At 37.1% G+C, this 12,304-nt stretch overlaps 1 protein-coding gene across 3 annotated transcripts in view; it reads left to right on the forward strand.

The window, feature by feature from the left end:
- ZEB1 (zinc finger E-box binding homeobox 1) overlaps positions 1 to 12,304 on the forward strand; it is a 243,306-nt gene that overhangs the window by 30,469 nt on the left and 200,533 nt on the right. The window lies entirely within an intron of this gene.

Below are 12,304 nucleotides of genomic sequence, written 5' to 3' on the forward strand. Positions count from 1 at the left end.
TATATATATATATATATATATATAAAAATATGTTTGTATAATGAAAAGGTTGGAAGAGATCATTTCCAAAGGTACCTCTTAAAACAGCAGTACTATGATTTTGTGGTTCTCTATGCTCTGCCCACTTTAAACCATATAAGGCAACAGCTGACATACTGCTGAGTGACCTCTGACACAGAACCCGCGAATGCCCTGAGTATGATTTCATTTCATCACATTCTTTGTAAACCTAAATGCTTGTCAAACCAATGTGTGTTTAGTTCTCTTTACTGAATGTGCCTTGAAGAGAATAAAGCTTGGAGTCCAATTGGCATAATCCATCCCCCACGTTTATTTTGTTCTGTTTTAGAGGTTTGTTGTAGGATGGGGTGACAGCACGTAAGAAAAAGTGTGAGCCACGTATAGAAGGTTTTGCTTTCTTTTCCTCAATACTTTTCTCAGCCTCACTGGGTGCTGGTGGTTTTCATACACGTTTATGAAGCAGAGTAGCTGGTTGGCTCCCATTTGATCTAAGTACCTCTGTTAGATTATTGGAACAACTGAAAAATTATAGTAGGTAAGTAAATAGCTTTGAGTACTCTGTGTGGAAATATCCCCACTTTCTCTTTATCGATGAACTATAGATGAGGTTGTCGCATAAAAGTAGTAGTAAAAGTTTTTCATGTGTTCATATAGCTATGTAGTACATGTTAAAGGATTATGTGTGTACTTTTTCTGTGTAAAAGTTTGTAATCTAGTAATTTTGATAGTTTGTCAAATATAAAATACTTAAATGCAAATATAATTATGTAATATTTCATTGGTGTCTTAATTTGTTGTAATAAAAATGGGAAATTATTGAATATTTTAAATTTTCTGACTTAGGTTCTGATAATCTGTTTGAAAATTAGAAATATGCTTAGGCTCACTTGGCTCTCTGCAGCTGAACCTATTACAATATTCTTAGTGACCATCATTTGTTAGAAGCTGCAAATAGTCATTAATTGTTAAAATATAAGAAGTTTATAGAGAACCTTTAGACAGAAGAACTAGTTACCTTTACAAAGTTTGTTCATTGCACTTCATACATTTTGTTTCAGAGAAAAGCTCTATTTAGTGTCTTGGGTGAAAGATCTTTACCATCCATTTAGACACAGATTATGGGAAATAATCTTGCTAACTGGAAAATATCAACTTGTTCAGGCTTATACTGAACATATTGCACTGGAGTTATAGATTGGTTGAGAACTTAATGAATTATTAGTTTTTTTTTTGTTTGTTTTAGCGATTCAGTAGTTTAGTTACTAAAGCTTATATTCTTTTAATACAGCAGTCCCTAACTTTCCCAGAACCAATGACCAACATTGTGGGAAACAGTCCTTCCACAGACAGTGTGGCAGGGTAGTGGGGTGGGAATTGGTCCCACGATGACACAAGTGCACCACATTCATGAAGCACCCTATTTCCACAACTACCACGTTGAATATACAATGAAACAATCATAACAATAGGGTTCCATTTCTCACAAGAATCCAATACCTCTGCTGATCCAACAGGAGAAAGAGCCCCCGGCGACAATGCCAGTGATGGGGAGCGACTACAAACACAGATGAAGCCTCATTCATTGCCTTCTGCCGACTTCCTGCTGCACAGCAGCCTAGTGGACTGGCACCAGTCCACAGAGTGGACCTCAACAGGCCACAGACAGGCACCAGTCCATGACTTGGAGCTTGGGGACCCTGTTTTAATAGATTTATTCTAGTAAAGAATAAATATTAATTTGAAATTTAAAACCATTGTGTGGAAGATGTTCAATAATTTTTATATGGAAAACAAATTTAAATATTAAAAAACTTTTTTTTGATGAAAAGCTTTGACTAGAAGTTTTCTACTAGGAGAATTTGTTTTGATATAATAGTTTGGGAGAGGGGGATAGGGAGTTAACTGAAAGTAGTCAAGCCCAAATTAGAGTGTTGAACATCCAGATTTATAAGCATTTCAGTAAACCATGTATGGATGCAGCATCTTGTTAACTGGCCTTTACAGAGCTTTTTAATCACTCTATTTATTAGTAAGCCTATTTAGCTGAAAATTAAAGTATGCATTGTGATAGATGAAAAGAGATTTTGATGTTTGTATTATGTAATTAATCCTATTAAAGCTATTTAAAATAGATATATTTCACTTTAAAGAATTGTCTCAATGGCAGGAAGATAGATTGGTAACTTAAAATTAATTTTTCCCTCTAGCTTTGCTGCATTTTTTAGCTGATATGGTGAATATAGATCCTAAGCACTATGTTGTCTACTTTTTTACTCTCCAGAAGCTCTGATGTTTCCCATGAAGGTATAAGGACAAAAGACAAAACCAACCCAAACCCTGACACCTTTTAGGGGAGAACAAACTGTTGGGTTATGAAAGCTCATCTTAACTAATGAGGGCACATAGGGAACCTGCTCAGTAAGAATTAGTAACCTAATGGCCTAAAAGAAGACTATTTGTAGAGACTCTCTCACTCATGATAGAGATCATTTTGTGAAAGGGGTAATAAGCATTGGTAGATACCCAAAGGTGGGCTGTAGGGAGGTTATTGAAAATGCTAGGAAATCCTAGGAGACTTTTCTTTACAAATTAACAGTCAGAAGAAAGTACATATATATTTTACCCTGAGTGCCTTGATAACTCTGAAAAAGATTTAGAAAAGATTGGGAAAAGATAAAATATACTTAGAAGTCTATCTGGTCTGGTTCATTTTATAGACAGAACTGGGAACCTAAAAAAATTACGTGATTTGGTTTATATTATAGAGCTAATGGTGAGCAGAAGCTGCAGCGTCCTTACTGGGTTGGTCAGAAGCGTGACTAGTCGTCGTTAAAATGTAAACAAGTTATAGGGACCACATGACACTACTAGTTAGCTACGATTTGTGCACTGTACCTCATCCACTTTGTGTGAAAAACTCAGCTCCTAAAAATGGAATTATGAGAAATTTCCAGGTAATTTGGGTATTTTAACTACTTCAAGGTTAGTTCTAATAACTAGATAGTTGGTTTTCAGGATCCTATCCACAAGAGACTTAATAGCAAAAGAGTATGAGTTGTTGGTATATAGAAGCCTTAGACCCAAAATAAAGGTAGAGTGATCCAAGTTTATTTTTATAGATTTGAAGGAAGAGTACCTTTTCGAGATGTTTTAATAACTCACAATTTATCTTAAGTTAGATGGCTTGGGGACCAGCAGGTGGCATGGTGGTTAAGGTGCTGGACAGTCCCACATGGCCGACCACAGTTCAAGTCCCAGACCTGGTGGCTTGCTTTCTCACTTTCTCTCTTTCTCTGTCTCTCTCTGGTCAAATTAAAATAAATGAATAAATTAAATTAGATGGCTTTGGGAGTAATAATACTGCTTTTAGCAAAGAAGAAATAGGTAAATGGAACTTTGGTATATCCAGTTCTTTTGTGTGGGGATTGGATAAAGCATTCTAAAGTTCTTACCTTTTTATGTCATGATAAGAAGAGACCACTCACTGAAGAGAGTAATGAAATACCAACTAAAGTAGAAAAAAAAAAATCCTGTTAAAAATAAACCTCTCTTCACTGCCTTTTAATCTGGTTGTTCTTTACTATGTAAAGGGAACTTCATAAATTTGTCAACTTATATGTATTACAGATCCCATTTCTGTCTTAAATGTACGACATCATGCGTGTTCAATGATGTCAGTTATCCTCAGACTGTACTTCTGCTAACACAGCCTTCTCCTTGGGGTTAAATTAGATAAGATTTACAGGTTGTTAAACTTATACCTATTGAGGGTATTCTAAAGCTTGGATGAGTGAGATTAATGCTTTAAGAAAGGACATTTAAAAAAAATCTCTTTTAAGTCTTTGGAAGATATTTATTCCAATTCTCCTAAATAAAATGCAATTCAGCTTTGATAATGAGGACCTTGACATTTTATTTAGGTTTTAGGAAACTTTTCTTATTCCTACTCTACAGTGATTATCAAGGCAGGTTTTTGTTCCCTATAAAGTAAGAGAAGAAGAAAATAAATTGTGCAATGCTACTTTTAAAAAATTAAAGCAAGTGTTTTTCTTAGAGAAAGTAGATTATTCTCTCCATTCCCATAAAATTGCTGCTTGCTTAAGATTCTACTCTCATCTGTCAATATTCATGTGATAGAATCTCAGTGAAGATGTCAAGACTAGTCTGAATGAAAACATTTGTTTTGCATGCATTAATGAATTTGTATTACCTGTCTTTTCCCCACCACCACTTGCCATAAGAAAGTGCCTTTTTGGGTCCAGCAGATGGTGTAATGGTTACATCATTGGTGTCCTGCGTGGTCGACCACGGTTTAAGTCCCAGACCCAGGGGCTTAAAATTCATGCCAGGTGCATGTGCGTGCATGTCCAAGACCCTGAGAGGAGAATGGAGGAGAAGGAATTTTGACGTGGCCATCCCCCTGGGGGGGGGTGATTTCTTGCTTTCTGTCTCTCTGTCTCTCTGACAAGCACCCTTGCCCTTATTGTGGAACATAATTTTTAAAATGTTTTATTATTATAAATACCTAACGTGTGTGACAATTTGGGGTTTTATCCTAGGATAAAGTCCCAGGGATAGAAATGCTGGGCAAGCCCTTTCAAGCCTCATAATACATACTGCTGGAGTGTATCCCAAAAGGATTGATCAGTTTATACTCTCCAGTTGAATTCAAGGATCCTTTTGGGAGTTGGTAGGGATATGTAACAGTGAGCACAGATGGTATGTGAAACATGGCTTCTAATATTTGCTGTGCCATGTTCTAGTTATAGATAATATGATTTAATAATATATGTTGTGTGGACCTCACTTTTCTCACCTAACACTTAAATGAATTCCAACTATAATACTTAGCCCTAATTCTCATTCTATAGAAAATGGTTTTTATCAAGGAGGGATCAATTCTGATACATTATGAAGTGAATTGTCTGGGAAGAAAGCAGAAGTAGGGGGAATCCAAAGTACTCAGAGAAGGGAAGATGTTAGGACGAATGCATGAGACATCTGGCTTACTCTTCTGGATTTTTTTCCCTTAAAAAACAATGGGGTCAGGACCAGCAGATGGTGTAATGGTTATGTCGCTAGACTCCCATGTAATTCTCTCCATTCCCATAAAATTGCTGCTTGCTTAAGATTCTACTCTCATCTGTCAATATTCATGTGATAGAATCTCAGTGAAGATGTCAAGACTAGTCTGAATGAAAACATTTGTTTTGCATGCATTAATGAATTTGTATTACCTGTCTTTTCCCCACCACCACTTGCCATAAGAAAGTGCCTTTTTGGGTCCAGCAGATGGTGTAATGGTTACATCATTGGTGTCCTGCGTGGTCGACCACGGTTTAAGTCCCAGACCCAGGGGCTTAAAATTCATGCCAGGTGCATGTGCGTGCATGTCCAAGACCCTGAGAGGAGAATGGAGGAGAAGGAATTTTGACGTGGCCATCCCCCTGGGGGGGGGTGATTTCTTGCTTTCTGTCTCTCTGTCTCTCTGACAAGCACCCTTGCCCTTATTGTGGAACATAATTTTTAAAATGTTTTATTATTATAAATACCTAACGTGTGTGACAATTTGGGGTTTTATCCTAGGATAAAGTCCCAGGGATAGAAATGCTGGGCAAGCCCTTTCAAGCCTCATAATACATACTGCTGGAGTGTATCCCAAAAGGATTGATCAGTTTATACTCTCCAGTTGAATTCAAGGATCCTTTTGGGAGTTGGTAGGGATATGTAACAGTGAGCACAGATGGTATGTGAAACATGGCTTCTAATATTTGCTGTGCCATGTTCTAGTTATAGATAATATGATTTAATAATATATGTTGTGTGGACCTCACTTTTCTCACCTAACACTTAAATGAATTCCAACTATAATACTTAGCCCTAATTCTCATTCTATAGAAAATGGTTTTTATCAAGGAGGGATCAATTCTGATACATTATGAAGTGAATTGTCTGGGAAGAAAGCAGAAGTAGGGGGAATCCAAAGTACTCAGAGAAGGGAAGATGTTAGGACGAATGCATGAGACATCTGGCTTACTCTTCTGGATTTTTTTCCCTTAAAAAACAATGGGGTCAGGACCAGCAGATGGTGTAATGGTTATGTCGCTAGACTCCCATGTAGTCGACCACGATTTGAGTCCTGGCCCAGTGGCCTAAAACTCTTGCCAGGTATGTGTGCCCAAGATCCTGGGAAGAGAATGGAGGAGAAGAGATTGCAGCATGGCAGGTGCTTTCTCGCTTTTTGTCTCTCTCTTCAGTGAGCACACATACCTTATAGCAAAAATCTCTCTAAAATTAAAAAAAAATGGGGTCTGGTAAATTATATATACACTTCTGATAAGACAGGAATTTTCAAAGAGTTTTAAATAAAGAATGAAATAGTGAAGGGCTAAGTGTGTAACTTTCCAAAATAAATTGTATTCTGTGTAGGTTTTAGGATAAAGAATTACTCAATCCAAGTAAAAAAAAAAGTGTATTAAATATTCATTTATTCATACAAAAGTGGAAATATTTTCATAATTTTTTGAGAGGTTTTTGCTATAGGGCACATGCGCTCACCAGACACACAGAGAGACAGAGAGAGAGAAAGTGAGAAATCACCCCCTGGACGGGATGGCCACACCGCAATCCCTTCTCCTCCATTCTCCTCTCTGGATTTTGGGCGCGCACGCACGCACACACACGCACACACACGCACCCGGTATGAGTTTAAGCCACCAGGTCCAGGACTCCAACCGTGGTCAACTACGTGGGAGTCCAGCGACATAGCCATTACGCTAACTGCTGGTCCCCATAATCTTTTTAATCAACAAGTACAACAATTTTTATTTGTAGTATATGACTGATATTTTGGTATATATACACATTGTAGAATTACTAAATCAAGGCAATTAACATATGCATTACCTTACATGCCTTTTTTATCACGAGAACACATAAAATCTATTCTTAGCAATTTCCAAGTATATAATATAGTTATTAACTATGGTTAATAAGAGGTGTGTACAGCAGATCCCTTGAACTTACTTCTCCTAGCTAGCTGAAATATTGTATCTTCTAACTGACATCTTCCCAAGCCCCTTTATCCACCCCCTAGCCTCTAATAACCACTGTTATACTCTCTGATTCTATGAGTTCCACTTTTTAAAATTCCACTTGTGAGATCATGTGGTGTTTCTCTTTTTATACTTGACTTACTTCACTTAAAATAATGCACTCCAGGTTCATCCATGTGGAAATAACAGGATTTCCTTTTTAATACTGAATAGTATTCCTTTGTATATGTATTAATATACCATGTTTTTAAAATACATTTATTCATTGATGGAGACTTAGGTTGATTCCCTGGCTTAGCTATTGTGAATAATGCTTCAGTGAACATAGAAGCACAGATAACTCTCCTACATACTCATTTCATTTCCTTTGGTTATATACCCAGTAGTGGATTATATGGTAGTTATGATTTTAATTTTTTTTCTTTTAAGAGAGATTTTTGCTACAGATGGGAACATTTACCAGAGAGATCGGAGAGACAGAGAGACAGAAAGTGAGAAATCATCTCCCCAAGGGGTGATGGCCATGCTGCAATTCCTTCTCCAGTCTCCTCTTGGAATTTTGGACAGGCACGCACATGTTCCCAGCATGTTTTAAACCGCTAGGTTTGGGACTTGAACTATAGTTGACTATGTGAGAATCCAACCACATAACCGTTATGCCATCTGCTGGTCCCAGTTTTGAGTTTTTGAGGAACTGCTGAACTAATTCACATTCCTACCAACAGCATACAAGAGTTTCCTAGTCTCTATAATCCAACACAACACACTCACGTTTCATTTTTTATTTAATAACCATTCTAATAGATGTTCAGGGATATCTCGTTGTGTTTTTAATTTACATCTCCGTGATTAGTGGTGTTGAACATTTTTATATACCTTTTGGCTACCTGTATGTCACCGTTTGAGAAATGTCTGTTTTTCTTTTTTTGGCTATTGAGTTTCATAAATATTTTGGATATTAACCCCTTACTGGATGTATTGCTCGAATATGTTCTCTCATTATGTAGGTTGTCTCTTTCCCCTTTCCTTTGTCGTGCAGAGCTTTATTTGATGCAATCCTATTTGTTTTATTTTTGCTTTTGTTGCATGTATGTTTTGGGTCATATCCAAAAATCATTGACCAAATCAGTTATGGAGACTTATCCCTATGTTTCTTCTACTACTTTTTTATTTCAGGTCTTATGTTTAAATATTCAGTTTATCTTGTGTTGACTTTTTTTTATATTGTGTGACGTGAGGATCTAATTTCATCTCTCTGCATGTGGATATCCAGTTATATCCCACCACCATTTATTGAGCTTGTCCTTTCCCCATTGTATGTTCTTGTATCATTGTAGGAAAAAAATGATCATAATGTATGGGTTTATTTCTGAGTTCCCAGTTCTGTTCATACTTCTAATATAAATTATTTTGTGATAAGAAAGGGGCAAAAATTCGGTGTCATCTTGAACAGGTAGGAAAAGGTGATTTAGGCACAGACTAGATCTGATTATTTCTCTTTTTCAAGTAGCAAGTGCCTTATCTATGTCCTTATTCAAAGGAGGTTTAATCTCTATTAATAATTCAGGCAACCAAACATTGTTAATGGTTGTGGGAGAAATCTGACCCTAGCCTGTCGGCACTGGTCAAGAACCAGGACTCCAGCCTAGAGACTTTGGTCAAATAAATCTGAGCATTTACCAGTGGAGAAAGATTTTCTTAAACCAGTTTAATATATTTGTTCATTAGTCAGACACAAATCATCACAATAATAAGAAAAAGTTTATAAGTGAATGTGGTTATAATTAGCTTTTTAAATAAAAATAATAATTATAAAAAGAATAGTCTGTTGATTCCTAGTAGCATGAGATGAAAATTATTAGGTTAGTCTATTGATCAGTTTTAAAAATTGACAATTTTGGTCTGACTTATAAAATTTATAAATTAGACATGTAAATTACTGGGTAAAAATATAATGAACATTATTAAACATGTTTTCAAGTGAAAAAGAAATCACATGTTGAATGCATAGTGATCATTTTAAAACTTTCTTAGTCTTTGAGCTCGCTATTTAGTGTTCCCTGATAGATTGTTAGAGTTAGAAATAGCGAGTTCATTGCTTGACTGAATAAATAATTCATATGGCACAAAGGCGGCATTTTCTTTCTCCCCAGTTCCTTTCTCCTCCATTATATCCACTTTCTCTCTTTTAAAAGGCTTCTTTACAGCCAAAAAGCAACTTCGTGTGAATGTACAAGGGCTTGGGCATAGTTTCAACCTCAGTGTTAGCTGAATATCTGGGGTCATGTAACAGAATGAAGAATCTGTCTTGAATGTATATTCTCCAGTAGCAACCAGAAATACTACAGTAATTACCAATTGCTGTACCTTACTCTTATGGTAGAGTTGCCCTGAAATTTCTTTTCCCTAAACACAGTTTTATTTCTGGATATAGAATCTTCATAGTGTCTGACTTGAAATTAAATTCTAAAATTAAGTAGTGAGTCATTGAATTTCTTCTGGTTTTTCAGAAACCATTTTACTAGATTAAATAACATTGTCAGCATTTAAGAAGCTTCTAAATAAGGACCAGCAGTTATTGTAATGGTTACGTCGCTAAACTCCCATGTAGCGGACCACGGTTTGAGTCCTGGACCTGGTGGCTTAAACTCACACCGGCGTGTGTGCGTGTGTGCCCAAGATCCCAAGAGGAGAATGGAGGAGAAGGGATTGTGGTGTGGCCATTTCCCCTGGGGGGTGATTTCTCGCTTTCTGTCTCTCTGTCTCTCTGTCTCCCTCTGTCTTCCTGGCGAGCGTATGCACCCTGCAGCAAAACCTCTCAAAAAAAATAAATGAAGCTACTAAATAAAATAAAATGTTTTGTTTACTATAATACAGTGTTCTATATTTTATTGTATGATAATTTTTCACAATTCTAATTTACTTGTTACAGAAATAAAATATTTTGCCTTTTTTTTTTTTTGGAGAGATTTTCACTGTAGGGCACGTGTGCTCGCCAGACAGACAGAGAGAGACATAGAAACAGAAAGCGAGAAATCACCCCCCAGGGGGGATGGTCACGCCGCAATCCCTTCTCCTCCATTCTCCTCTCGGGATCTTGGGCACGCACGCACATGCACCCGGCGTGAGTTTTAAGCCACCGGGTCCGGGACACGAACCGCGGTCGACTACGTGGGAGCCCAGCGACATAGCCATTACGCTAACTGCTGGTTCCCAATATTTTGCCTTTTTGTTAGCCTTACAATAGTTAACACTAAAATACGTATCTAAGGAGTACTGTGAGTATTTCACTAACCAATTGCTGTGTAACAAGCTGTCCCAAAGTTTAAGGACTTGGGACAGCAATAATTTATTATTTCTCATATTTTGAGCATTGACTATGTGGTCTTGGCTCAAGTGCTAGGAAGGCAGGACTTCATTCAGAGGGCTGGCAGTAGATATAAGGGGAGGCTGAAGGGGAGCATACTAGGGACTGGCCTGGAGAACTTGGTTCTCCTTGTGCTTCTCTGTGAATTTTCTTTGACATCTTTCCAGTATAGTAGCTTGATTTTGAGAGGAAATGTTCCAGATGTCAAAGCAGAAGCTGTAACTCTTAAAAGGCTCAGATTCACTTCTGCCTATTCTGTTGGTAAAAATGGGCCATGAAGGGCAGTCCAGATCAGGAGAAGGGAAAAATAGGCTTTGCTTTCTGTAAAAGAACAAAGGGATGGGGGTTATTATTGTAGCTGTCTTTGGAAATGCAGAGTACTAGAGGGAAGTACAATTTTTTTTTTTTTTTTTTTTTTTTTGCTGAGCATAGGTGTTTGCTATCACCACATTTCAGTAGCTGACATATGTATGTGTGGATTTGAGTAATAGCTTTGTAGTAGAGTCATTTGAGAGCCACTAGCCACTATTTTCTTATCTGTACAATAGTAATCTCAGCCTCAGAATTGATTACGTGAGGTAATTCCAGCATAGCATAGTGCTGGAAATTCTATTACTCCTGTCTCTTTTCTCACTTCCTTCTTGTTAGATGACTTTAAATACTTTTGATGACAACAGTAAAAGGTATATTTTTGTTGTCGTTTTGTTCTTTTTTTATATTTGGAGAGTTTTTGCTATAGAGTGCGTGCACTTGCCAGAAAGACAGAGAGAGAGAGAGAGACAGAAAGTAAGAAATCACCCCCCAGGGCGGATAGCCACACTGCAGTCCCTTCTCCTCCATTATCCTCTTGGGATCTTGGGCACGCACGCACACGTGCCCGGCATGAGTTTAAGGCACTGGGTCCAGGACTCGAACCACGGTCAACTACATGGGAGTCCAGCAACATAGCCATTACACTAACTGCTGGTCCCAAAAGGTATGTTTTTAATCACAAATTATAATTCATATAAAATCCTTATCAGTATTATCAAGACATTTTGATAGTTCCGATCTGAATGAAGTTTATAATAATCATAGTTTATAGGTATTCTAATCTAATCATCTACCTAATTCTTTATGAATTGTTCTATACAAAGTAGTGAATACTGGTTATAGATGTGTAAATAAATTGGCTACCTATACCTATTTTTTGAAGTAGTGTAGCTTTTATAAGTAGTCTCTCTAGTCAATTCCAGAATTTGTTTATAATCTAATTTATAAGTCCCTAGTCATAGAGATTAAGATATTGAATCAGAAAGAAATCTGGAGAGATGTATATTTTTCCAATGGTCATTTCTAAGAAGGGCATAAAGATAGAATAATTACTTTGTTTTAAAAAGCCTGATCAGGACCAGCCGTTGGTGTGGTGGTTAAGGCCCTGGATCCCACATGGTTGACTGTATGGTTCCAGACTGTACAGTTCAAGTCCTGGACCTGTTGGCTTAAAAGTACACTGGGTACGTGTGCGTGCATGCCCAAAATTCCAAGAGGAGAATGGAGAATGAATGGCCATCCCCCCTGGGGGATGATTTGTCACTTTCTCTCTGTCTCTGGCAAGCTCACATGCCCTATAGCAAAAAGATTTTTTTAAAAAGTGCCCTATAGCAAAAACCTTAAAAAAAACGCATGGTCAAAGATTTCTTTTCTTTTCTCTCTTTTTTTTCTCTTATGACATACAGAAGAATGGAGGGAGAGAGAAAGTTCATACACTTTTTTATTCTACACAGCACATAATGGGCACATTTAAATTTATTTGTATAGCACTTACTTTGCTATACATATAAATTTCCATTCCTATTACGTTTTCTAGATTCTGAGAGGT

Source organism: Tupaia chinensis, unplaced genomic scaffold (assembly GCF_000334495.1).
Source record: "Tupaia chinensis unplaced genomic scaffold, TupChi_1.0 Scaffold000578_2, whole genome shotgun sequence".
NCBI lineage: Eukaryota > Metazoa > Chordata > Mammalia > Scandentia > Tupaiidae > Tupaia > Tupaia belangeri.